Source organism: Tachyglossus aculeatus, chromosome X1 (assembly GCF_015852505.1).
Source record: "Tachyglossus aculeatus isolate mTacAcu1 chromosome X1, mTacAcu1.pri, whole genome shotgun sequence".
Taxonomy (NCBI): Eukaryota; Metazoa; Chordata; class Mammalia; order Monotremata; family Tachyglossidae; genus Tachyglossus; species Tachyglossus aculeatus.
The window spans coordinates 102,395,669-102,423,063 of NC_052101.1; positions in this window are offsets into that span (position 1 = coordinate 102,395,669).

Sequence of the window (27,395 nt, forward strand, 5' to 3'; positions counted from 1 at the left end):
CACTAACAATCTCTTGCTTACACCCTCCCTTCTGCCAAGAATTCCCTCCCCAGTTTAGTGTGCCAGCCACGATGCAGTAGGAAATCAGGGAGGTAAGTTAGGAGGGAGCTAAGTGATTGAATGCTTTGAAGCCTATAGTAAGGAGTTTCTTTTTGATGTGGAGGTAGACGGACAACCACTGGTAGTTCTGGAGGTTCTTGAATACACAGTAAGTGCTCAATAAATGCCACCAAGTGCTTGTATTAGGGATATCAGAAATCTCTTGTACTGGATCTGACATCTTTCAGTGTAAAGGAAAATCCTCTTGCCTATTTTTGTTCCGAAACTGACAGTTGCTTCATTTGATGACCATTAGGAAGTAAGACATCTTTTTGTTGCCTCACTATTTCCAGGGAGATCTGGATATTTATCTCTTTGTACTGAATGGCCGAAGGCAGATGTTTAAAAGGTTTCCACATAGCAGCAGCAAGAACAGTACAGGATATAAAAAACCTTTCTTTCACATAATCCCAGTCCCAAGAATGTCTTGATTAATCCATTACTCCTAGGTGTCCCAATATCTCTGTCCCGTCAGCTTTCAGCAAACTCAAGGCATGGACTAGCTATTACTACTTGCTCCACACCACCTATGGCTATTATCAATCAATCGATCAATCAATCATATTTATTGAGCGCTTACTGTGTGCAGAGCACTGTACTAAGCGCTTGGGAAGTACAAGTTGGAAACATATAGAGACAGTCCCTACCCAACAGTGGGCTCACAGTCTAGAAGGGGGAGACAGAGAACAAAACCAAACATATTAACAAAATAAAATAAATAGAATAGATATGTACAAGTAAAATAGAGTAATAAATATGTACAAACATATATACATATATACAGGTGCTGTGGGGAAGGGAAGGAGGTAAGATGGGGGGGATGGAGAGGGGGACGAGGGGAAGAGGAAGGAGGGGGCTCAGTCTGGGAAGGCCTCCTGGAGGAGGTGAGCTCTCAGTAGGGCCTTGAAGGGAGGAAGAGAGCCAGCTTGGCGGATGTTGGGAGGGAGGGCATTCCAGGCCAGGGGGATGACGTGGGCTGGGGGTCGACGGCGGGATAGGCGAGAACGAGGCACAGTGAGGAGATTAGTGGCAGAGGAGCAGAGGGTGCGGGCTGGGCTGTAGAAGGAGAGAAGGGAGGTGAGGTAGGATTGGGCGAGGTGATGGAGAGCCTTGAATCCAAGGGTGAGGAGTTTCTGCCTGATGCGCAGATTGATTGGTAGCCACTGGAGATTTTTGAGGAGGGGAGTAACATGCCCAGAGCATTTCTGGACAAAGACAATCCGGGCAGCGACATGAAGTATGGATTGAAGTGGGGAGAGACACAAGGATGGGAGATCAGAGAGGCGGTTGATGCAGTAGGCCAGATGGGATAGGATGAGAGCTTGAACGAGCAGGGTAGCGGTTTGGATGGGTAATATTATCATTATTATGGTATTCACTGAGCACTTACTCTGTGTCAGGCAACTGTTCCAAGTGCTGGCGAAGATACCAGTTAATCAGGTCAGACAAAGTCCCTATCCCGCATGGGGCTTACAGTCCAAATTGGAGGGAGAAGTGGCATTGAGTACCCATTTTCAGAAGTGGAAACTGAGGCACATAATAGTTGTGACTTCCCCAAGATCACATAGCGGGCATCTGGCAGAGCTGGGTTTAGAACCCACGTGGTCTAACTCTCAGGCCTGTCCTCTTTCTACAGCTGTTATTAATAGTAATTATGGTATTTGCTAAGCACTTACTATGTTCCAGGCACTGTATGAAGCACTGGGATGGATACAAGCAAATTGGATTGGACACAGTCCTTGTCCCACATGGGGCTCACAGTCTCAATCCCCACTTTACAGATGAGGTAACTGAGGCCCAGAGAAGTTGTAACTTGCCCAAGGTCACACAGCAGACAAGTGGCAGAGCTATGATTAGAACCCATGACCTTCTTACTCCCAGGCTTGTGCTCTGTCCACCATACCATGCTGTTTCTCTGGACCCAGCTGCAGTCCCTGACTTTCCTTGGTTCCCTTGTTTTCTGATCTGGCTTGACACAGAATTCCAGTAACAGTCAATAATTTCATTTAACCCTCACTGGTGTATTTTGCAGGTGCTTGAATGATCATAGCTTCTTACCCCACTTTCAATTCTTACAGTTACCATGTGTCCATTCTGTGAAAACTCACTAAAAGTTTAGGGATCAGATTTGTAGTAGACAAAGGGACCACTACAGCTATGCTTTTGGTTTAACCCATATTTCATGGCAGCAGGGAATGTGTACGTTTATTGTTATATTGTACTCTTTCAAGTGATTAGGACAGTGCTTTGCATACAATAAGCACTGAATAAATATGGTTGAATTGAATTGAAATCAAGGTGGTAAAACAGCCAGAAACAGAATGCCTGCTGGGGCTATGCCATCAGTAGTGAAGGTTTTTACAGAACCACCCTCTAGGGCACTTGGTGCAGTGAACTGGCTCAGTGGAAGTTCTGAATTTAGCTGGCTGGACCTTGGTGGCAACTGGTGACTGGTCTCTGCCACTCTGACATGCCATTGGCACCTTGCTGAGGTCAGTTTTATCTTTAAAAGGCCTTGCCCATAATCCCTCTAGACTTTAAGCCTGTTGTGGACAGGGACCGTGTCTACCAACTGATATTGTAATAATAATAATTATGGTATTTGTTATGTGCCAGGCACTTTACTAAGTGCTAGGGTAGGTACAAACAAATTGGGTTAGACGCAGTCCCTGTTCCAAAAAGGGTTCACAGTCTCAATCCCCATTTTACAGATGAGGTAACTGAGACACAGGAAGTGAAATGATTTGCCCAAGGTCACACAGCAGAGAAGTGGTGGAGCCAGGTTTAGAACCCATAACCTTCTGACTCCCGGGCCTGTGCTCTATCCACTATGCCATGTTGCTTCTCCAAGCGCTTGTATTTTCCCAAGTGCTTATTACAGTGCTCTGCAAACAGTGAATGCTTAATAAATGCCATTGATTGATAAACCTTTGCATGCACTTAGAGAAGCAGCATGGCTCAGTGGAAAGAGCATGGGGTTGGGAGTCAGAGGTCATGGATTCTAATCCTGGCTCCCCCACATGTCTGCTGTGTGACCTTAGGCAAGTCACTTAATTTCTTTGAGCCTGTACCTCATGTGTAAAATGGGGAATAAGACTGTGAGCCCCAAGTGGGACAACGTGATCACCTTGTATCCCCCCTAGCGCTTAGAACAGTGCTTTGCACATAGTAAGCGCTTAACAAATGCCATCATTATTATGCACTTCTCAAAGTCCTGCACACCTCTCAACCTATTTACTCTGTGCTCTGTACTCAACAAGAACCTGACAGGGAGGATTAAATGCAAACAGCACTCTGGAAACCGCTGCCTCCAGAACCAAGTTCTAGGTTCTCGGTCCCAAAGTCTCTGTGTCTGGGCCTAGCCTCATCCGTCATTTATGATGGGAGAGTCCATCTTCATCCTCATCCATCATCATTTGGCAGGAGACTTGTCAAACTGTCTCTTATTTTATCCCTTTGCCAGCGATGCTCGCTGCCGACCCTCTTCCCCTATCCTCCCTCTGCCTGGAACTTCCTCCCCCTTTGTACAATAATAATAATAATGATGACATTTAAGTGCTTACTATATGCAAAGCACTGTTCTAAGCACTGGGGAGGATACAAGGTGATCAGATTGTCCCGGGTGGGGCTCACAGTCTTATCCCCATTTTACAGATGAGGTAACTGAGGCACAGAGAAGCTAAGTGACTTGCCCAAGGTCACACAGCTGACAGTTGGCGGAGCTGGGATTTGAACCCATGACCTCTGACTCCAAAGCCCGTGCTCTTTCCATTGAGCCATGATACTCGCGTGGGAAAGGGCAGGGACCCGGGTTGCTGGGGTTCACTGGACCCCTGGGAGCTGACCCCCATCCCCTCTCTGTCCCCGGCAGGTGCCGTGGAAAGCCGGAACCCCAGTGGGTCCTGGGTCTGGAAGTGGACACGGCTCACTATGGACTCTACGTGGCCTTCGCCGGCTGCCGCCTCCGCCTGCTGCTTGGCTGCTGCCCGGCTCTCCCCACCTTCAAAGCCTTATTAAAATCCCATCTCCTCCAAGAGGCCTCCCCCGACTGAGCCCACATTTCCCCTACTCCCTCTCCCTTCTGCATCGCGTAGGTATGTTTTTGGAAAGCCGGGGGAATCTGCATCCTATTATTGTCAGTCAGTTTCAATTATAAACGATTATTTTCCCACTTTACCCCAACATTCTTTTTCCGAGAAGCACTCATTAATAATGTGATAAGAAATGCTAGCTCAGCATATAGTTGATGTTTTATAACTGATTACTGGCTTTCAAAGTAAGTAAGAGTGTCTAAGAGATTTTGCTGCCTGCTTTTCTTCTTCTTTCTTGTTTCTTCTTGTTTCTTCCTTCTTCCTTCTTCCTTCTTCTTTCTTCTCTGTTGATTTGGAAAGGCCCTGGGCTCCAACTGCCTTTTAAGCTGATTTTAAGTGATTTCTAAAGGTGGCAGAGTCATTTTTAGGAGTGAGAAAGACACATGTTGCAGTAAAAGACATGCAGGGAACTCTTCTGGAATTGAGAATCTGGTTTGTAAATTCTTTTTATTCAAAAGCTAATGACATTGCTCAGCAGTGAAAGAGTTTATTTTATTAATGTGGAAAATGTACAATAATTTCAAGAAAGAAAAGTAGTGGATTATTCTCTCCCTGCACACCCCAATTTTGGATGCATTATGAAATTAAGTCCATCTGGGTCTATGATGCTCTAGTGACTTTGAAAATTATTCACATATGGCATGAAAATAAAACCTTGAAGGACTCTGGACTGGTAGAGTTTGGAGATAGAGGGGGCTGAGGACTCTGGACTGGAAGAATTTGGAGAGAGATGGGGATTTGCATCGTCTTTTCTTACTTTATGCCTGTTGTAATAGTGTTTTATTAGGCTATATTACAAACTGTCAAAAGTCAAATTCTTAAAAACAAATCTATTGTGAATTCCTATCTGCCTGATACATCATCACCAGAAAGAGTTTCATGACATCTAACTCAGAGATATCACTGCACTCTTCCTTAATTTAGATAATTTATGAACGATCATTTTTTATGGTATTTAAGTGCATACTCTGTGCCACTTAGAACAGTGCTTGGCACATAGTAAGTGCTTAACAAATACCATCATTATTCTTATTACTAAGAGCTAGGGTAGATACAAGATAATCAGATTGGACACAGTCCCTATCCCACACGGGGCTCCCAGTCTTAATCCTCATTTTACAAATGAGGTAACAGGGGCACAGAGAAGTGAATCAATCAGTAGTATTTATTGAGTGCTTACTGAGTGCAGAGCACTGTACTAGGCACTTTAAGTGGCTTGCCTAGGGTGTCGCAGCAGAGAAGTGGTGGAGTCTTGATTGGAACCCAGGTTCTCTGACTCCTAGACCTGTGAGGGCACCACTACTTAGATTTCTCCACCCTAAAAAGTGTCTGTTATCCTATCTGTTTCCTATCTTTTGGCTGGCTTTCTCGCTGTCATAGACCATTCTGTCCGATCTCCATGATTATTAAGTTTTAAAAAGGTGGACCTATAATAATGATGGTATTTGTTAAGGCTTACTATGTGTCAAGCTCTGTTCTAAGCATTGAGGGAGATACAGGATAATCAGGTTGCCTTTTGAGCAGAGCCTCAGACCCTCTTACAAACCCAGGAATTCTGTACACCATAAGCACTCAATAAATACAATTGAATGAATGAATAAATGAATGTCACTGACTTCACCCAATTTAAAGGGAACATTGGGTAGGGACTGTCTCTATATGTTGCCAACTTGTACTTCCCAAGCGCTTAGTACAGTTCTCTGCACACAGTAAGCGCTCAATAAATACGATTAATTGATTGATTGTGAGTTCTGAGACCTGCTGCACTACCGACAGCACTTCATGCTAAAAGTCTTCGGGTGTGTGTAAGGATTGTCTCTCTCTATTGCTGAATTGTACGTTTCAAGCACTTAGTACAATGCTCTACACACAGTAAGCACTCAATAAATATGATTGAATAAATGAAAGTAGAGGTGCGTCCCTTCTTCAAATAATGATAGTATTTTTAGAAGCAGCATGGCTTAATGGAAAGAGCATGGACTTGGGAGTCAGAGGACGTGGGTTCTAGTCCCGGATCTGCCACTTGTCTGCTGTGTGGACCTTGGGCAAGCCACTTAACTTCTCTGTGCCTCAGTTACCTCATCTGTAAAATGGGGATTAAGACTGTGAGCCCCACATGGGACAACCTGATTACCTTGTATCTACCCCAGCACTTAGAACAGTGCTTGACACATAGTAAGTGCTTAACAAATACCATTATTATTATAATTAATACTAATAAGCACTTACTATGGCTAAGCACTATGGTACATATAAACTAATCAGATTGGACACAGTCCCTGCTCTATTTGGGGCTCCGAGTCTGAGGTTGTTAGGTCAGGGAAGATGTTTGTTTCTTTTGGTATTTGTTAAGCTCTTATTATGTACCAGGCACTGTGCTAAGTGCAGCGTAGGTACAAGCTAATCAGGTTGGACACAGTCCATGTCCTGCAGAGGAAATGTAATGTAATGGAAAAGTTAAGGGGAGGACAGGATGCTTGAGTGTTCTGGTCTGGAAAAGATTGGTGCAGTGGTTGGAACCTGGGTGGGTGCAGTGGCAATGGGAGAGGCCTGATATTCACCTCTTCAGCTTTTCTATCAGTAGAAATTATGCAAGTCCAGCAGGTTGTGTTTTCCCAAGTATTCTGTGACCCTAAACATTTATTTTAAGGTTCTACCAATTTGCCAGGTATAGAAATGGGATTCTCTGGTAATTTCTGACTCCACTGGGACAGTGTCCTGGTAACTTTCGGAGCTAGAACTCAGCCGCATCCCAGGTCTCTGAAAAGACTTGAGAGTTTCCAGTCAGGGCTGAGAAGACTCAAAATTGTGGCTTTCTGGCCTGTGAGCTCTATGGACGTTGCTTTTTCCTGTTCCCATGTCCCTTCCCTCCCCGCCCCCGCCCCACCAGACTTTGAGCCCATTGTGGGCAGGGATTGTTTCTCTTTATTGTTGTACTGTACTTTCCAAGTGCTCTGCACACAGTAAGTACTCAATACATATGACTGAATGAATGACATGAAAATCTGGCCCCTATGAGACTAGTCTTTAAAAGGCTAAATCCAAAAATTTGCTCCCATTACAAGACTAAATCCAAAATTTCACTCCCATTACTATAAGGAGTTTAAAAGCTGAAAAGCTGAGGTTAAAAGAAATTGGTCGGGTCAGTTAAAAAAACATTTTTCATTTTGGAAAATCATCTCAGAATCACATGGAAAAAACACTAACAATGACCTGCTAGGACCCGAAAACAATACATGGCAAAGAAACAGAAAAATTAATAATAAATGGCTTCTCTTTGAAATGCAGTGGGGTGAGTCCTTGCTAGCTTGCATACTCCCAAACTTCCCGGTCTCCTTGCCAGTCTCCAAACCTCTGGCCCATTCCCCTCCAATCTACGTGCTGCTGCTCAGATCATTTTTCTGAAGAATCTCTCATCTCACATCTCTCTTCTCCACCAAACCCTCCATTTGCTTCCTGTGTTTCTGTGCCTCAAACAAAAACTCCTCAAAGTTAGCTTTGTCTCTCCGCGGTTGGGCTCCTTGCTTGTCTGTCTTCCAACATGAACATTACAACCCAGCTCTTCCGGCATTCAAATCCCTTCTAAAATCCCACCTCTCTGTCAGCCTTCCCCAGTTAATTTCTCAGCACCTCCAGTCATTATCAATCCTTCTGACGACTCTTGCACTTAAGAATTTATTTATACCCTCCTTAGCATTTATGTATACATGCCTGCTTTATACCAATTTCTCTAATTTTTAATATTTTTGTTTCTCTCCCCCTTCAGACTGTAGCTCCCTGTGGATGAGGAAATTAACACTATACTATTCTGAACATCCCAAGCGCCCAATACAGTGCACCACACCAAGTGGGTGCTCAATAAATAATGCTATTGCTTTTACTGCTGCTGCCTCTACTACTACTATAAGCACAGTACAGACATTGATTATTCTTTCTGGGTTTTGTAAAAGGTCTCATTTCCCCCTTTTAATTTCCTAGCATGTTTATAAAGATACAGAATTTTCACAATGACATTTCAGTAGCAGAATTCAAGTTTTTGTTTCCGCCCTCATGCTGAGGCTCTCTTAATTTTTTTTACTAGGATACCTCTTTGAAGTCCTTTTGAGTCCCATAGGCTCAGGAGATAAATGATAATCTGCCACAGAGGGTCTGCATTTATACTGCAATGGTTGTGCTTGAGCGATTAATAGGTGAATATGTCTTCTGAAATAGGTATTCCATTGCGGTCCAGACTTTTAACTATGGTCTCATGATTTTTACCATTTCTAACTGGTGGCATTTTTTACTATAATGAAGTCACAGATGGGATCCATTTTCTAGTGACTTTTTTGTATGCTAAAGTATGGGTAATCTTGCTAAGTTCCTAGAGACAGTAGAAAATGCTGTTGGGTGTAGATTAGAAAAATATAGTGTAAGGAATCCCTAGGGGAAAGAAGTTCATCTTTTCTATGGTTTTTCCCTGTGGGAAAGTATTTTCATTTTTATATAAGTGTTCTGAAGGTATACTTTCCACAGGGTTGATCAATATAATTTCAATATGAATATTTCAATTGAATATGTTTTATGACTTTCATTTCATGGAGAAATATGTTTTACATAGTGTCAGAGTGCATAAAAAATAAAGCAGAAAATCCAGAGACAAGAGAAAAAGGCTGTATTAGCTGGGTAGGGTGTGGACTGTGGCTTAGTAGATAGAGCATGAGATTGTGAGCCAGAAAGACCTGGGTTCTAATCCTGACTCCACATTGTCTGATCTGTAGCAATTCACTTAACTTCTTGGGCAACTTGGACAAGTCACTTAATTTTTTGTGCCTCAGTTACTTCATCTGTAAAATGAGGATTAAGACTCTGAGCCCCACTGTGGGACATGGACTGTGTCCAACCTGATTATCTCATATTCATTCATTCATTCAATTGTATTTATTGAGTGTTTACTGTGTGCGGAGCACTGTACTAAGTGCTTGAGCACTGTATTCGTAGCAGTGGAAAGAGCACGGGCTTTGGAGTCAGAGGTCATGGGTTCAAATCCCAGCTCCACCAACTGTCAGCTGTGTGACTTTGGGCAAGTCACTTAACTTTTCTGTGCCTCAGTTACCTCATCTGTAAAATGGAGATTAAGACTGTGAGCCCCCCCCTCCACCCCCCGTGGGGCAACCTGATCATCTTGTACCCTCCCAGAGCTTAGAACAGTGCTTTCCACATAGTAAGCACTTAATAAATGCCATTATTATTATTATTATTATTATTACCCCAGTGCTCAATACAGTGCCTGGCACATAGTGCTTAAAAAATACCATTTTTTTAATGGTTTCCAGTAGACAGTTCCCTGGAGGATCAAATAATGAAATTTTGTATTCCCCTCTCTGTGACAGCATAAAACGATGAGTGCTCAAAATATTTTGGTGCCTTAGTCAAAAAGGACCCAGAGACAGTTGATCTACGAGGCGAGGAGCTAAAGGAAGAAGGTAGAGACACTCCTTCCTGAATAGTGCCCTAGTTAATTGCTAATGTGCCTATGTGGTAGAGCTGACCCTGTGGGGCTTTTTTTCTCTCGTCTTCCCTCTACCAAGGAATTTGCATTGCCAGAGCAATGGTGTATCTGCAGTGGCATAGCTAAGGACCTCCTATCCTCAGCGGGAAGCTCAAAAGTCAGCATAGTCTCCTTATACTGCTGTCACTGCACTGTGTCAGATGGCAAGGGGGCACGAGCCCAAGATATAGGGAAGCAAAATATATGTCATATCAGCATCCTTATTTCTGCTGCCTCAGCAGTGGCAGGGAACGAGACTCAGAAAGGGACCAAGGGAATTCTGTCACAGGAGCAGTGTTTTCTCAGCGCAGCCATGGTGATGGGTTGAAGGTCTAAAGTGTATAAACTCCGACTGGGAATGAGATTTCCTGGTATGACTTTACTAATGATGAATCAAATCCCTATCTCCCTTTCAGCTACAGTCTAGAGGTTTCTGCCCTGTTTAGTGTTCCTCCAGCCTTCCTACCCCCTCCCTTACTGTAATGAATTGGTAGGCATGTTGTGCTTGGTGGCCATTCCACATCAATTCAATTTTTCGGTACACAGCTCAATGCAAATTGATGGAGCTAGGGTTCTGTTTTCATTAAACAGGGACTCTTTATTTTTGCAATTGCCATTCCATTCAATTTTCCAGTTATAGGGCAAATCAGCTTTTGAGAGTTGTAAAGAGCCCAGGGGCTCTTATATTTGACCTCACTGAATATTTGTGTGCAGTCCAGTTCATAAAGCAAACTGAATCGGCTGCCTCTGCTCAATGCCCAATGGTGTTCACAACTCCTGGTGATATTTGGGAGGCAAAATTATTTCCAGATCACTCTGTGGAAGATTTTTTTGGTGGCAAACACTTTTTGGAGAGCCACTTAGCAGTTCTAGGAGTTATGTTATACTTTTTGAATTTAACAGAGATGGAACCTTATTTTTAAAAGGACTTTCTTGGGCTGTCAGATCCTACAGTGCTAATTTTCCTTGCATACTGTTTCTTGCTGGCATTTTGTCCTTTGACTTTGAACATGCTTTCTGAACCTGCTGAGAGTTTTTAACTGACAAAGAAAGAGTTCATGGTGGAAAACAAAGGCTATGGATTTGGAAATGACAGTCAAAGCAGCAATTCAGTGTTGCATAATAGACTCTCATCCCTGCCCGTCAGGTCATCTTAGAGAAGAGGAAAAGCAATTATTATAGTGGTGCTATTCTCTCTGTTACAGTTAAGGGCTTGTCAGTGATTCATTCCTATTATAGGCCCTTATTTTCAGGATTGAGTGTATAGTCATGACAAATATAGTTATCAGAAAAGTGAAAGGTTAGTTTAAATGAAATAAATCATTCTAGGCTCTATCTTGGGAGGCTTGGTACTAATTGCTGCTGAGTTAACTTCGTGAAATGCTTGGCAGGTATGTGCCAGATCAACAGTTCATAACTGTGACTTGATTGGGGATTGAGATGAATTGGCCCTTTTCACAGTCCCCTAGTCAAGTGGCAAAACTGAACCTGACTATGGCTAATCTTGATTTCTCTAGCCCATTCTGCTTTCTTGAGCAAGGCAGCGTGATGGGTTCTCCTCTTTAGATTTCTTTTGATCTGAATAGAAGGCATTCTCAGACAGTGTTTATTATTCTAGATTTAAAAGGAGTTGGTAGCTTTGCTGACTTTTAGGTCTTCTGAAAGAAGTATGCAGAATATGGAGTTCAAGACCTCAAAACAGAGAATCGAAATGTGGAGGAACTTACAGTGGAGACTCAGGGCTTTACAGAGCTAAAGAAGGCAAGCTGTAAAAAATCCAGGCCAGTTCCAAAGGGGATAGGGTAAAGGAAAGCTCGGGGAACCGTAATATGTTATTGATTGATTAAGGAGAACTAATATGAAGGCAGTAAGAGTCAAGGTGAGTCCAATGAGGAAATTGCAAAATATTGAATTGGAAGAGTCTTGGTTGCCTAACTGACTGTGAGAAAATGGGAGGGATTTCTTTGCTGGCCTACGGTCATCAGCAGTCAAGCCAAAGATGTCACTGTGTCTTGACTTTGCTGTGAAAATGAGTAACCCATTTTAGCTCTGTTGAACTGGAAACCTGTAGTCTCTGATCTCTGCCAGGTGGATGGCAAGCTCTGCTTTTAAAAAACTGAAGGATAAACACCCAAGAACAAATCACAGTATAGTGAAAGAGTGCAGGGCCTTTGACGACCCGCTATGGGGAAGCGGAATAGAGGAAAAACTTTTTCTCAAAATGAGAAAACTTTTTCTCATATTTTGTGCAGTCAAAATGTAACTGTAGGGACTCAGTTTGGCAGGAGTAGATTGTTCTTTTTGCTTTAGAGTGTTTGGAATAGGTGCATTCTATTCAGAGAGGGGTCTTTTTCTAGTCTCTTTCATTGCCGTCCCCTCCAAATGGTCCCATGTATAGAGCTTCCTTTGATGCCAGAGGATTGTCTTTAGAAGCAAAGTTCCCTTTGAAATATGGTAACACAAAAAGGCAAGCTCTGCAAAACAAAAACGTGTAGGCTGTGAATGGCCTAATATTTTAATGGTTGCTGCAGATATGGAGGGAATTTTGGTCTAGAGTAGCAGCAATAATGACTTGCTTTAAAGGGTCTCGTGTGCTTGAATATACCTGAAGGTGAGCAGCTGAGTTGTTGCTGCTTTATACTGAACAAATGGCATCTCATTACACTTAGAGACAAATAATTTTAGTTCCATAAACTAATTTTATTCTTCATGGTACTCTGAGGAAACCTCAAGTGCCAGTAGATGCCATCAGAATTTGGCTGGCATATGAGGCAAGTGTAGAAAATAGAAGAGAGCCAACAAACCTCTAGAGTGTAAGCTCCTTGTGCACAGGGAACATGTCTACCAACTCTGTTGTACTCTCCAAAGGGCTTAGTCCAGTACTCTGCACACAGTAAACACTCAATAAAGACAATGAATTGATTGAGAGAAAGATCAAGGAGAGAAAAGCTTTCAGAAAAGGTAGGGTCTTAGCTTCATGACATGCCTCCCTTATCTTGAGAGATATTTTTGAGGTCAAATGTGTTTGAACTTCAATAGGACAAGGTAACCCATTGCTAAATACATTGCTTAAATTGAACATCAGTATCTCTAAAGAAGATCAATCCTTTCTGTCTCCCTATGGGGGTTTGTGTAGCAATATTATATAATACGCAAACTCATGTATTAAAGTTAGTGACGAGAAGATATTTAATGTCCATTTCCAATCATCCTTTCATTGATTTCTTCTGAAAGCAGGCAACCAATATGTGAGATGGAAATGTCCAGGAGGGGCAGAAACAGCTTGGAAAATGTGGGTTGGGCCAATGCAAATTTTGAGGGCTAAATGGAATTTTGGTAGCTCATACACTGGTGTATTCGGCCAAGAACCGGATCATGTAAGCCAAACATGAAATGGCTGAGAAGCTGTTGTTCCAGCCACCGTGATGGTGAGTGGAAGAAGAGGCTCAACTCCCCTTCCCCTGTTGGGGGTGTAGCCGTTGCTGAGCCTGCACCCAATCAAAAACAGAACCCTAACGTCTGGGGATGGCTGTCTAGTCATGGTAAGTGTAGTGGAGAGCTGGAAAACGGGTCACAGCCAGGGGATCAGATGGTAGGGAAGAGGAGTAGCCAGGAGACACTCTATCCACTCTCTCTTCCTTTCTTCCTTTCCAAGTGTTCCCCATTTCTGTGTTGCTTCTGAATTAATCTTAGCCCCCTCTAAAGGTATGCAAGGGAAGGCACAGATACAAGGATGAAAGTGTGAGCCTTCCTCTTCCACCTTGACCTAATAGGTCTGGAAAATATTCCACATTTGGAGAAAGCCAACTGCGTATTAGTCAGTCATTAATGCCAACTTTAAAATTGGCGCTTCAGGTTCTAGCTGAAGAGAGAACTCACTTTAATAGCTCCAAGAGTATGCTCTGATTTGGCTGTCAGACTAACAGCCAGTTAAATGCATTATTACTGATTTTTTCTGGTTATGAAGGCTAAAGCTTGTATACTCTTTAGAGCCAATGTACAAGAAATATAAAGGTGGCACTTGAGTGCATTGCACTATAGGCCAATTCTGAGCTGGAATAGGGTATTCGATCCCATAACAGTTGCATAAACATTTTGGCATGCATTTTTCTCAGATGCACAAGGTAAAGAAGACCCATAGGGGGATTTATCGAATAGGAAACTCTTGTGACCCCAAAGAATTACTGACTGTTTCCTCCTCAAGAAGTCGCTTTCAGCAAGTCAGGGAATAACCAGAAAGGTTTTTAAGTAGGCCCATTGAGTTTATAATGGAGGAGCGGAGAGTCAATTTGCATTGTCTTTTTGGGCTGGGAAATAGTCTTTCATTATTCACAAATAATACTGCGAAAGACATGGACATACTTGATGAAAATAGCTCTTGAAGTAGTACTTGCATATCCAATTTTTGGAGCTTTCAGAAGCAAGTAGCACAATTTGGATTGCTCTCATCATTAATGGCCATTCATTACTGCCATTGTGAATGAACAGCGAGTGATGGCTGAGCTTTGCAGTAGTTCAACCTTCTGCGTACTTCAGACACCCACTTTAATAACCTTTTCTTTGCTATAATTTGGAAGCAAAATGAAGAATGATCATTTTTCGAACTTTCAGGCACTTAGGTGTTCATGTTTGAAGATGTGTTAAATTGCTTAGACATTTTGCCAAATTGGCTTAGACCAGTTGCCATTCTTTGTGAAAAAATTGAATTGAATTTTTCCAAATGCACTGGGGCTGAAATGTTTTGGCAATGTGCTATGACCACCAAAAATGATATGCAAGAACTATGACTTCTTCAGGAATCTCTGATGGGAAGGATTGGGAATTGGTAGGACTCCACTGTGGCTGCTTCAGTGGGCATCTTCTAACATGCCCTTCAGGTGTACCAAGTGGAACATTTCACCCCTCCACTTCCAGGGGAGGGGGCTTTCAAAAGGGGGTGTAGAGGGGGTTATCATGGGGGAGGAATGTGGGGGCAAGTGAGATAAGGGGATCCTGTGGGAGGAGGGAGGGGCATTAAGGGGGAGACTTCTTGTATTGTACTCTCCCAAGCAGTTAGTACAATGCTCTGTACACAGTAAGCGCTCAATAAATACCATTGGTTGATTCACTGAGACATCAGGATCTCTGTGCAGTAGCTGACAATCAGTCTCACTGGCCAATGAGGAGATATATATGAAGACTCACAATGGAAATGTCCTGTTTGTGTCCACCCTACCAAACTAAATTGTGGTAAAATGCAAATATCCCATCCTCCAAATGGTAGTTGGCTAATGTGTTGGCCTAGGCTTAGGGTGCTTCAAAAACATGTGGATTCAGTAAAACCTTTTCAAACTCCTGTTAAAGTTGTTCTACACAGACACAGCTACTGTATGATTATAACCCTTGACACAGCACAGATCCCCTTCACAGCTCCTGTTCTTGGGCTCCAAGAACCTACTTTTTCAATGTTTGTGTCTTGTTGCCCTGCGAATCTCTGTACTCTAGACTTTTCCCAACTATATTGGACCTGGCTTGCCAGACTTGCCACTTGGAAGCCTCTGGACCAGCTAAACTGTAGTTATCCTGGACTTGGGCTTTGCCTCAAGTGGTGGATCAGAGCTAGAATGACCACCCTTATGGCCCAGTTCTAGAGATAGGCATATATTACTGCTGAGCCTCATCCAGTCCTTACTAAGCTAACCTGCTTTGATTTTTTTTTTCTGTTTCAAGCCAAAAACACTGAAAATGGACCTCAACAAGATCACATCCATCCCTCAAGTATACCCAAATTGAGCTTTCTGGAAGTTGTTTAATTACTTTGGAAATCCTAGTAAAGTTTAAAGCAAATACCATACCTCAGAGATTTTTGTTCCTGGTCACTCCCTTTTGAAAATATATGTGATGGTAGGCTGTTACATGTGCATTGTGAGTAGGACTGGTAGTGAGGATGTCCATGACCTCAGGTTGCAGTTTACTCAAAAAACAGACATAAGGTAACTTCTGGAGACCTGTGTGGGGGAAACAAGTAGGGTACTTATGGCCCCACCTAGTCTGGAATATTTGTAGAGGAGTTTACACTTCTTCTCTTCGAAGTTTTTTCTGGGCTGCCGTCTCTAAGAGAAGCAGCGTGGCTCTGGGGAAAGAGCACGGACTGGGGAGTCAGAGGTCATGGGTTCTAATCCCAGCTCTACCACTTGTCAGCTGTGTGACTTTGAGCAAGTCACTTCACTTCTCTGTGCCTCAGTTCCCTCATCTGTAAAATGGGGATTAAGACTGTGAGCCCCACATGGGACAACCTGATCACCTTGTATCCTCCCCAGCGCTTAGAACAGTGTTTGCACATAGTAAGTGCTTAACAAATGCCATCATTATTATTAGTAGTAGTAGTAGTAGATCAGCTGATCATTCATTCAATGATATTTATTGAATGTTTACTGTGTGCAGAATACTGTACTAAGCACTTGGGAGAGTACACTACAACAGTAAACAGACACATTCCCTGATCCACACTCTTCCTTCAAGACCCAATTCTGCTTTCATACATCTGCAACATCAAGGGGGAGAACAGCATTGCCGGCGAAGAGGGCCTGGATCATGACCAGCTCCTCAGCATTGAGAAAATGCTCATAGCAACCCGACTTTATGGGTGGGGCATCTCAGGGGAATGGGTGAATAATAGGATTGCCAAACAGGTGCTCAGGATTAACTGAGAGGGGACCCACAGCAACTGAGAGGGCAGAATCAGTGATTATAGTAAAGCCTAGTCTCAAAGAATGCAGCAGAGCAATGCACTGTTGGAACTGTAAGCCTTATAGACTGTAAGCCCGGTGTGGGCAGGGATTGTCTCTCTTTATTACTGAATTGTACTTTCCAAGTACTTAGTACAGTGCTCTGCACACAGTAAGTGCTCAATAAATATGATCGAATGAATGAATGAGACCAGTGCAGCAGTCAGACCAGCTTACTAGATAGTAATTGGAGAAGGCCCTGTATTGGATGAGCATATTAGCCCAGCAGGGAGCTATATTGATATGCCCAAGCTATGAAAGGGAATGTCAGTCACAGGGCCTCATCATCGATGCCATCTTCAAAAATGAAGGGCGGCTAGATACGTGTGATCATCTTAGAAACTTCCCTTCTTAAATTCTCTCTATTGGAAACCTATTTTCTTTGCAATAACAAAATTCCTAGCCTTAAGGCTCTCCACCCTAGATCTCCCTCTTACCTATCCACTTCTTTTTCCTGCTCAATCCCAGCTCATACTCTTCACTTCCCCCAAACTATCCTTCTGTTGGTACTTTGCCCTTGCCTTATTGCTCATGCCTTTCATCCTACATGGAAATCCCTTCCCCTCAAATCCACCAAACCATAGCTCTCCTCACCATCTTAAATTGCTTAGCCCACTTGTCTCCTGTATAAGATGTGCTGGAGTCATTCTTTTCCTTCTGTTCTATGTTCCCAGACACCTAATTCTGGGCTCCGTACAGGGTATAAGCTCAGTAAATGCTGTTAATAATGATCCCTTTGTCATTCCATAGCTGCACCTCTCCCCGCTCTTTGTGAGGTCGGACAAACACTTTGGAGGTCCTCCCGAGAAGCCTGTGTATTTCTTTGCTATGTTCTGTCTTTGATAAAGGGTAATTCTAGTCATTTTCTGTCACTTTTTCTCTTCTCTCATTCCTCTGCCATTTAGCTTTACTGATTGTGCTATGCTATAATTGTATGATGCAATTGTATATTACATTTTTATGAGTGTGTATCAGCAACCACCATATAGTTATTGCTGTCTCACCTGTAGTCGCTTGCACATAGTGAGCTCAAACATCAGCTCACTTTTCTATTCAAGGCATTTATTTGTTGTACCCTCCCAAGCACTTAGTACAGTGCTCTGCAAATATTAAACAATAAATATGACTGAATGAATGAATTAAGTTTATCATGTGGGTATATCCTATAAATTACAGACTGAGGAAAAAGTTATTGCAGACTGTAAAAGTACTGTATACGAGGCAGGATCATTTTTAAACTTAATTTTAACTTCTAAAAGTGACTTAAAATGAATTATCTATTCTGTAATAAAAAAACCTAATGGTTTTTTTTTGCAATTTGAAGTGTTCACCTCATGCTTTTTTTTTTGCACAAGAAAAATATAAAGTATGTCAGATAAGTTATACAAGTAATAAATGTAACAAACATTTTAGACAAATGAAACCCAGAATTATTATTAAGGTTATTTTGTGTTTCAACTTGAAGTTATGAACAGTTGACTTTTCCCCGAGGAACTAATTATTCTCCAAGATCACTATGGTAGCAGATTTTACAAGTTCAAGATCTCTGTAAACAGCTATTAAATTAAAATGCAATACCAAAATCGGAGGAGCCAGTTCGCTAAATAATAGCGACTTGAAAATGTGGTGATTTTGAGGATGAAGAAGGGTTTTCTTTAAAATGCATACATGGAATATACCTGGAATTATTCCAATTCCTTGATTTCTTTTATGCCTAGAAATGAAAGAGGCTACTCTAGATTCTCGGGACATGAGCTTCTCCTTTCAGATACCCTGAGGACATCTAAATAATGGGACCGAATCCAGGTGCTTTGATGTTACTCCCTAGAGAAATTTGCAAGTCATCATGCATGATCTATAATGGAGAATTGAGAAAATCTGGATAATTCAGAACACAACCTTTGCTTCAGCAATGAGGATATTTCAGGGAGGGGGGAAATTCTGTTTTTAGGTCACACTTGGCCCTGTTTCACTTTGGCATACACCAAGAACACCGTGCTTACAACAACTTGCCCTTTCAGAGTCCCCTAGTGCTCTCTTCGATGTCCTGGTATGTAAGTAAATTAATTCTAACCTGCATCTGCTGTTAAGAGGAACATTTATGATAATAAATTTAATGCACTGTTTATCATGTCTTCAATAGCCAGATGAGTCAAAATGTTCTCTAGAGAATTTTGTTTGTTCTCTGTTGTTTGAACAGTGAGTACTTTGTATCATCCCCTTTCTGGCTACAGCCACCAGTCCTGGGGTTCATCAAATCTTTCTAGTAACAGATTTCCTCTGATTCTGAGGCAGCAATGCCAATATAGTGGCTTTATAGACCTTGGATCTGTTTGAAAGTAATAGCGCATTCCCCAAAACAGTTTTGTTATCTTGATTTACCATTGATTTTCTTCCCCTTCTCTATTTCCTATAATGTGCAAGGACAACATTTCCTAATTTCTCACCTGCATCATTAATATAGCTCTGGGAATAGGGCTTAGGAGATAATAATGTTTCCTCTTAAAGGCTGGACAAAAACTCGCACACTTTGGCACAACTGTTCCCTTCAAATGCCTTACTGCCAAAGGGGTAGAACAACAAAACAAATCAGAAGACATAGGTCTCTGTGGTGTTTCTAAGTCGTAGGCTAATCCTTCCCATTTTATAGCTACAGTAAGGAAGGTTGGCTGAAGGAGACAGCATAGTCTCGTGGAGAGATCTTGGGACTGTGGGGGCCAGAGAGCTGGGTTTTTGTCCCAGCTCTGCCTCTGGTCTGTTGTGTGATCTTGGGAACATTGCTTAACCTCTCTGGGTCACAGTTACCCCATTTGTACAATGGGGATTCATTCATTCATTCAATCGTATTTATTGAGCGCTTACTGTGTGCAGAGCACTGTACTAAGCGCTTGGGAAGTACAAGTTGGCAACATATAGAGATGGTCCCTACCCAACAGCGGGCTCACAGTCTAGAAGGGGGAGACAGAAAACAAAACATATTAACAAAATAAAATAAATAGAATAGTAATAGTAAATATGTACAAGATGCGATACCTGCTTACCCTACCTCTTAGACACAGTCCCCATCCCACATGGAATTCATAATCTAATTTGGTTATCTTGATTCTACCCCAGCACTTCATATGGCACTAGGCACATAGTATGTGCGGAATAACTACTGTAATAATAATTCTTATTGAAGGATTCTAGAAAAAAATGGTTACTATCACTGACAGACAATGAAGAATAGCATAAACAGAATGGTGGATGCTCAAACAATGGTATTTATTGAGCAGTTACTCTATGCCAAGCACCGTACTAAGCACTTGGGAGAATACAATACAACAGAGTTGGTAGACCCATTCTCTCCCCACAAGGAGGGTAGCAGCCTATTCCCAACCCATTCCACTTGTCTACATGTTGGCACCTGTCTACATGTTTTGTTGTCTGTCTCCCCCTTCTAGACTGTGGGCCCGTTGTTGGGTAGGGACCGTCTCTATATGTTGCTGACTTGTACTTCTCAGGTGCTTAGTACAGTGCTCTGTGCACAGTAAGCACTCAATAAATACGAATGAATGAATGAATGAAAGAGCATAGTCCTGGGGATCCTAAGACCTGAGTTTTATTCCTGGCTCTGCCAGTTGCCTGTTCTGTGTCAATAATAATAATAATAATAATAATAATGGCATTTATTAAGCACTTACTATGTGCAAAGCACTGTACTAAGCACTGGGGAGGTTACAAGGTGATCAGGTTGGCCCATGGGGGGGGGCTCACAGTCTTAATCCCCATTTTACAGATGAGGTAACTGAGGCCCAGAGAAGTGAAGTGACTTGCCCGAAGTCACACAGCTGATAATTGGTGGAGCCGGGATTTGAACCCATGACCTCTGACTCCAAAGCCTGAGCTCTTTCCACTGAGCCACGCTGCTTCTCCTTGGACAAGTCTCTTAACTTCTCTATGCCTTAGTTTCCTCATCTTTAAAATGAGGCTTCAATGCCTGTTCTTCCTCCTACTTAGACTGTGAGCCTCATGTGAGACAGGGACTATGTCCAATCTGGTTAACTTGTGTATACCCCAGCATTTAGAGTAGTGCTTGACACATAGAAAGCACTTATCAAATACCAGAATTTTTTATTATTATTAAGGAGCTTACATGGTAGAGGGGGAAGCCGACATTAAAATAAATTACAACTCCATAAGTGCTGTGGGGCTGAGGATAGGTTTAATAGCAAGTGCTTAAAGGGTAGTGGTCCAAGTGCATAGGCGATGCAGAAGGGAGAGGGAGTCAGGGAAATGAGGGGCTCAGTCAGGGAAGCACTCTTGCAAGAGATGTAATTTTAATAAAACTGTGAAGGTGGGGAGAGTGGTGGACTGTCGTATCTGAAGGGGGAGGGAATTTCAGGCAGGACTGAGGCAATGATACAATACAACAATAGATGAGATCGAGGTACAGTGATTGGCATTAGAGGAGTGAAGTGTTTGGGCTAGGTTGTAGTAGGAAAGCACTGAGGTAAGGTAGGAGGGGATGAGCTGATTGAGTGCTTTAAGTAATAATAATTATGGTATTTAAGTGCTTACTATGTGCAAAGAACTGTTCTAAGCACTGGGGTAGTACAAGGTAATCAGGTTGTCCTACCTGGGGCTCAGTCTCAATCTCCATTGTACAGATGAGGTAACTGAGGCACAGAGAAGTTGTCACTTGCCCAAGGTCACACAGCAGACAATTCACTCATTCAATCATATTGAGTGCTTACTGTGTGCAGAGCACTGTACTAAGCGCTTGGGAAGTACAAGTTGGCAACATATAGAGACGGTCCCCACCCAACAATGGGCTCACAGTCTAGAAGGGGGAGACAGACAACAAAAAACATGTAGACAGGTGTCAAGGATGCCCTGCCCAGCCCGGCCCCCAGTGATCAGAAAGGATTAACCGCCCTACCAGAGTAGCAGATACAAATCCAATTTGCTTTTATCCACCCCGGTACTTAGCACAGTGCCTGGCTCATAGTAAGTGCCTAACAAATACCATTACTATAAGATCATGATTATGATCCAGGGAGCAGCAGCCTTACTTGGGGGAGCCAACCAGGCTCCACGAGGACTTCAGTCTGCCAAACGCTTCAACTTGGCAACCCAAAACCTAGCGTGCAGACACCACCAGGGCAGATCCACGGCACCTACCACCAGCTTGGCAAAAAGGTCCATCAGATTCCTCGGGGGCATGACGATGGACATATACAGAGGGATCACATAACAGTTGCTCAGCTGCAAGTCTAGTGGCGGAGCCGGGATTAGAACCCACAACCTCTGACTTCCAAGCCCGTGCTCCTGCCACTAGGCTATGTTGCTTAAAGCTGATGGTAAGGAGTTTCTGTTTGATTCAAAAGTAGATGGGCAACTGCAGAAGGTTCTAATGTCATGTTAATTGCAGTTTAGATGAAAAGGAATGGATCACCTTGTTGCAGTGTCTGAGCAAGTGTAGTCTTGGCCCAGTAGTGAGGGCCTTCAGAATTGGCTTCCAGGAATGCCCCACAGACCATTGGCTTGGGCTTCTTTTAACCAGCTTCTAAACGTTCTCCTTTTGAAATCAAATCCATCCACATTGCTTCAGGCGAGACTATACTAGAATAACAGATGAGGAGCTATTCTGCTTTTAAAGATCTCTAGAACTTCCCAGTAACTCATTCCAACTTTTAAAATGCTCTTTCTTTCTTCTCTGTAACCTAAGAAAATTGGGCAATGTTTTAAAAGGTCTGGTCTTGATAGGATTCCCACTGACTTAGCAATTATTTACATTTCCTCACTGTGACCTAGAAAAACTTTCTGGGAAAGTATGTCCTCATACGTAAGTATCTTTGCTATTTATGTTTCATGTCATATGAAATAGTTTCCATTGCAAATGGGTAAGAGAAATTGTTGCAGAACTCTAAGCATATGCCTTATGTGAATTGATCTGTGCATGTCGATATTCCTCCACAGATGCACTTAGATGTAGTTCTGTTGGCCTGTAAATAAAATGAGTAGTAAAGCCTATATTTGAATCAAACTCTTATACTTTATCATCCAGGCCTATGCACTTAGAGGTAGTTCTGTTGGCCTGTAAATAAAATGAGTAGTAAAGCCTATATTTGAATCAAACTCTTATACTTTATCACCCAGGCCTATTTCTGGTCTTAGTTTGGTCTCTGGAGTTTAAGAGTATTTGAGCAACGTTGCTCACCTCATGTTTTATAAAATCAACAATAAATGGCCCAGTAGCGAGAGGCATTCAATCGTATTTATTGAGCGCATACTGTGTGCAGAACACTATACTAAGCACTTGGGAGAGAACACTACAACAATAAGCAGACACATCCCCTGCCCACAATAAGCTTTCAGGTGGTTAATAAACTGCAGATGAGAGGTATAAATTAATGTTAATTGCACTCAGTGCTAGGCCCCTTGGATGCTAGTTTGTCATTTTTCTGATCTTGGCAGTGTGGGGACGCATCCCTGCTCGACACACAGCTGGGCAGGGATATGAACATCAGGCTAAGAGGACCATAGGCCAGAATCCAGAAAAAGCCATTGGCCATGAGAAAGCAGCAACTCACTGAGATCTCTAGGACTAAGAAGGCCTTAGACTATGGAAGTTGTGAGAACATTTTGATATGGGTGGAGAATTTTGGAATGGGGAAATAATCTAGAGATTCAGTGTGAAAACAAGCACCGTGCTTGTGACCAAGGCCACTGGCTCTCCATAGAGGATGCATCATTTAATAAGTAATTTTCACTTAGGAAAAATATTCATCAACTTTTATAGTATAAGGCTAGGGCTGTGATTGTTGGCTTTTGGAGAAATAGTCAAGGGTAGCAAGAGAGATACTACAGGGAGGGAACAAAAGTCTCATCCTCTGTTTTGAATCAGATTCCAGAGGCCTGGCCACTCTTCCAGCCTGTAAACGATCATCAATCAATCAATCATATTTATTGAGCGCTTACTGTGTGCAGAGCCCTGTACTAAAACACTTGGAAGTGTACAATATTACAGAGTAGGTACACAAATTCCCTGCCCATGATGGGTTTATAGTCTAGAGGGGACCACTGTAGGGGTTTATTGCTTTGCTGTCTTCCTCGAATTTGTTTACTTTATTACTTTACTGTGGGAGAGAACAGCTATGATATTTAGCAAAGTAATTTGTATACTGTGTAGTGCCACCAATAATCTTCCCCCAATGGGATTTCCTCTCACATCTTTATAATTTTTATTAGTGCTCTTGTACATCATCATATCCTATTCCCCATAGTATTAAAAGCTACATAAATCATGATTGCTATACATGCTGGACTAGTTTTGAGTTTAGAGAAGCAACGTGGCCTACCAGAGAGAGCATGGGCCTCAGAGTCAGAAGGACTTGGGTTCTTATCCTGGCTCAGTCACATGCCTGCTGTGTGACCTTGGCAAGTCCTTCACTACTCTCAGTTCCCTCAGTTACCTCATCTGTAAAATGGGGATTAAGATTGTCTGTGTGACCTTGGCAAGTCCTTCACTACTTTCAGTTCCCTCAATTACCTCATCTGTAAAATGGGGATTAAGATTGTAAATCCTGTGTGGAATAGGGACTGCGTCCAACCTGCTTAGCTTGTATCTACCCCTGGCAAAGAGTATGCACTTAACAAGCATCATAGAAAAAAAGAAAAAGAAAGAATTTAGTCAGCTCTCTTATAATGGAGGGTTGTGTTCTTGCTGATCCGAGAGTTAGGGAAAACTTGTAGTACTCACCTCCTGTCAAACGTCATGCATACTGTTTCTTCCAACCTGCATTGCACTGTAGGAAGAATGCTTCCTAATTCTGTGGTAACCTATATTCTAGCAGAATAATAATAATAATGGCATTTATTAAGTGCTTACTATGTGCAAAGCACTGTTCTAAGTGCTGGGGAGGTTACAATGTGATCAGGTTGCCCCACGGAGGGCTCACAGTCTTAATCCCCATTTTACAGATGAGGTAACTGAGGCACAGAGAAGTTAAGTGCCTTGCCCAAAATCACGCAGCTGACAATTGGCGGAGCCGGGATTTGAACCCATGACCTCCGACTCCAAAGCCTGTGCTCTTTCCACTGAGCCACGCTACTGAATGAAGTCCCTTTGCATGTTCTTATGCTAGAGCAGTATCAGTTCTCGGTCTAATATTGCACAGGCAAAGCCCACTTTTACACAGCCAGTGAATTGGAGGACCATAACCAGCCAATCTGGAGGATTTAAGCTAATTTATTTCCCCCTCTTAACAGCAGGCAGGCTTTAGGGGCACAGATTACCCAGATAATTTCCTCAATTCTCCACTCTACTTTCCCTGGGTCAGTTTTGTTGTCTGTCTCTTCCTTCTAGACTGTGAGCCCGCTGTTGGGTAGGGACTGTCTCTATATGTTGCCAACTTGTACTTCCCAAGCGCTTAGTACAGTGCTCTGCACACAGTAAGCACTCAATAAATACGATTGAATGAACACAGGTTCTGAGAGAATTCTAAGTGAACGAAACCTTCATTTTGATAGGTCAGGCAATGCCTCTCCTTTAGAAGTTACCTGTGTAGCCAGGGTTTGAAGTTTAAGATTAAAAGTTTAGGCTTAATGAATTCAAGCAACTCTCTTGAAAGATTAAAGTGTACAGCAATGGCCAGAGAGCCCCTGGCTGGAGAAAAACTACTTATCCAAAAATGGATTCAATCACATATTGACTTTTTTTTAAAAATGAAATGTTACACACAGGGATCTAGCTATAGATTACAATCTCATTTTCCTTGTAATTTGAGACAAATTGCAATCTCCTATAATGAACACAATCAGGAGGGGTTAGTCTTTTGTTTGCCTTTCTTCTTTCCAGCTAACAGAAAGTGGCCTATTTGGAAACCTGCTGTTTGTTTCTTCACAAAGCAGTGTTTTCCAACAGGGTTTTTATTCTGGGAGTATTTTTTTTCTGTCTTAAAGAAGAACTCTAGAAAAAAATGATTCACATTTTGAATACACCTTGCCAGCGCATTGAGAGGTGATAGCAAACCCAGCTTCAAGCTCCCTTTAGGTGGCATTTTAAAGCATCGCTGTTCTTCTTCTACCTATTTCTGGGAAGCATCTTCTGACTCTTAGGAATCTTCTGATCCTGCCCATCTACATCTAGGGAAAGAATTCTGGAGTCCAGCCTTGGAGGGGCAAAGGAAGGGATATAGTAGCCTTTACCAGTTTTGTAGCAATAACCATTTCTACTCCTACAGCAGAGACGCAATGGAAATTTATGAAGTTTTTGACCATCCTTGAACTAAAACATCTCTGAATGTACCTATGAGAGGCACGGAGGAGGCTATAAAGATGAGTATTTAGATTTTGTTTCTGTTCTGCTGGTAGAGCCCTGGGAGGGGAGTGTTTTGTGAAGTGAAGGTCCCAAGTTTCCAGCTGAGGTGGGAAAGTCTGCTCATTTGCTCTCTCTGGGAATAAGTTGGCCGAGGGCCTAGTAAGTGGGCTGAAGTCTTTCCCAGGGCACCCTGGCGATGGCCTTGATGTAAATATAGTTCATAACATGGAAGACATTGCTTGGAGGACATGACATGACCCAGGCATTTGTGAGGACATGAAGGTAAGCCATTAGCTGTTTTTTTTTTTCTTTTAATTTGTTTTGTTCAGGCTTTTTTCCCCCCTTTTCTCCTAATAGTGCCCCAAGAGGGACAGGACCTGGTGAAGTGAGAAGCAAATTGTAAAGTAGGTATAAAAGCTCATCAAAAACCCATTCCCTGGAGAAACCTAAGTCCAGACTCATAAATACAATTTACCAAGTCACTCAGTAGTCATTGGAGAATGTTTTCAATGAGTCCGAAAATCAGATTGAATGATGGCTCAAGAGATAGCAGTTATGTTAATGTCTCAAAGTTTGAGCTATATTATGTTAAAACTGCCCAAGTTATGCTTTGATGTGCCATTTGCATTTTAAAACTATCCTTTAGAGATCCATAATTATGAAAGCTTAACATTGCACAGGGCTTTAAAAAGCACATTGTTTTTATTCCCCTTTTAGCCATATATGACACCTTTCTTCCAAAGAGCTCATTGAGTTGGTTGAAGGAGAGTAAAATAGTCTGTTTCAATAGTCTCCCAGGAGAAAGAAGCTTTCAGCATTAAGTGCAGAATAAGTAGGGTCTTGGCCAAGTTTACAAACTCCAAAGCTAAGGAGACGGCTTGTTAACTTTGGAGGCAGATCTGTCTGGGCAGAGATGTGTTAAAATTTTGTTGGACAAATCACTGGAGGATTTGTAGACTTAAGAATCTTAGCTGAGCATTGAAAAGTACATTGTGCACCAAATTTATAATGGCATTTGCTGAAGTCAAAAAGAAAGAGATTTTCTGACTCAAAATTAGATAGACTCTGAAACCCACCTATAAGATACCTTAAGCCTTCAAGCCATTGGTGATTTTCACCTGCAGGTGTGTCAGATTTTAATCAATTTAGGAGTTTACACCAGCCTGTTTATGGAAGAATTTCCTTTGTTTCTGGGAGTGTAGGAAAGCAGGATGGAATCATGCATTCATTCAGTCATATTTTTTGAGCACTTACTGTGTGCAGAGCACTGTACTAAGCGCTTGGGAAGTACAAGTTGGCAACATATAGAGATGGTCCCTACTCAACAACAGGCTCACAGTCTAGAAGGGGGAGACAGACAACAAAACAAAACATGTGGACAGGTGTCAAGTCATCAGAACAAATAGAATTAAACCTAAATGCACATCATTAGCAAAATAAATAGAATATTAAATATGTACAAGTAAAATAGAGTAATAAATCTGTACAAACATATATACAGGTGCTGTGGGGAGGGGAAGGAGGTAGGGCAGGGAGGAAGGGGAGGAGGAGAGGAAAAGGGATCTCAGTCTGGGAAGGCCTCTTGGAGGAGGTGAGTTCTCAGT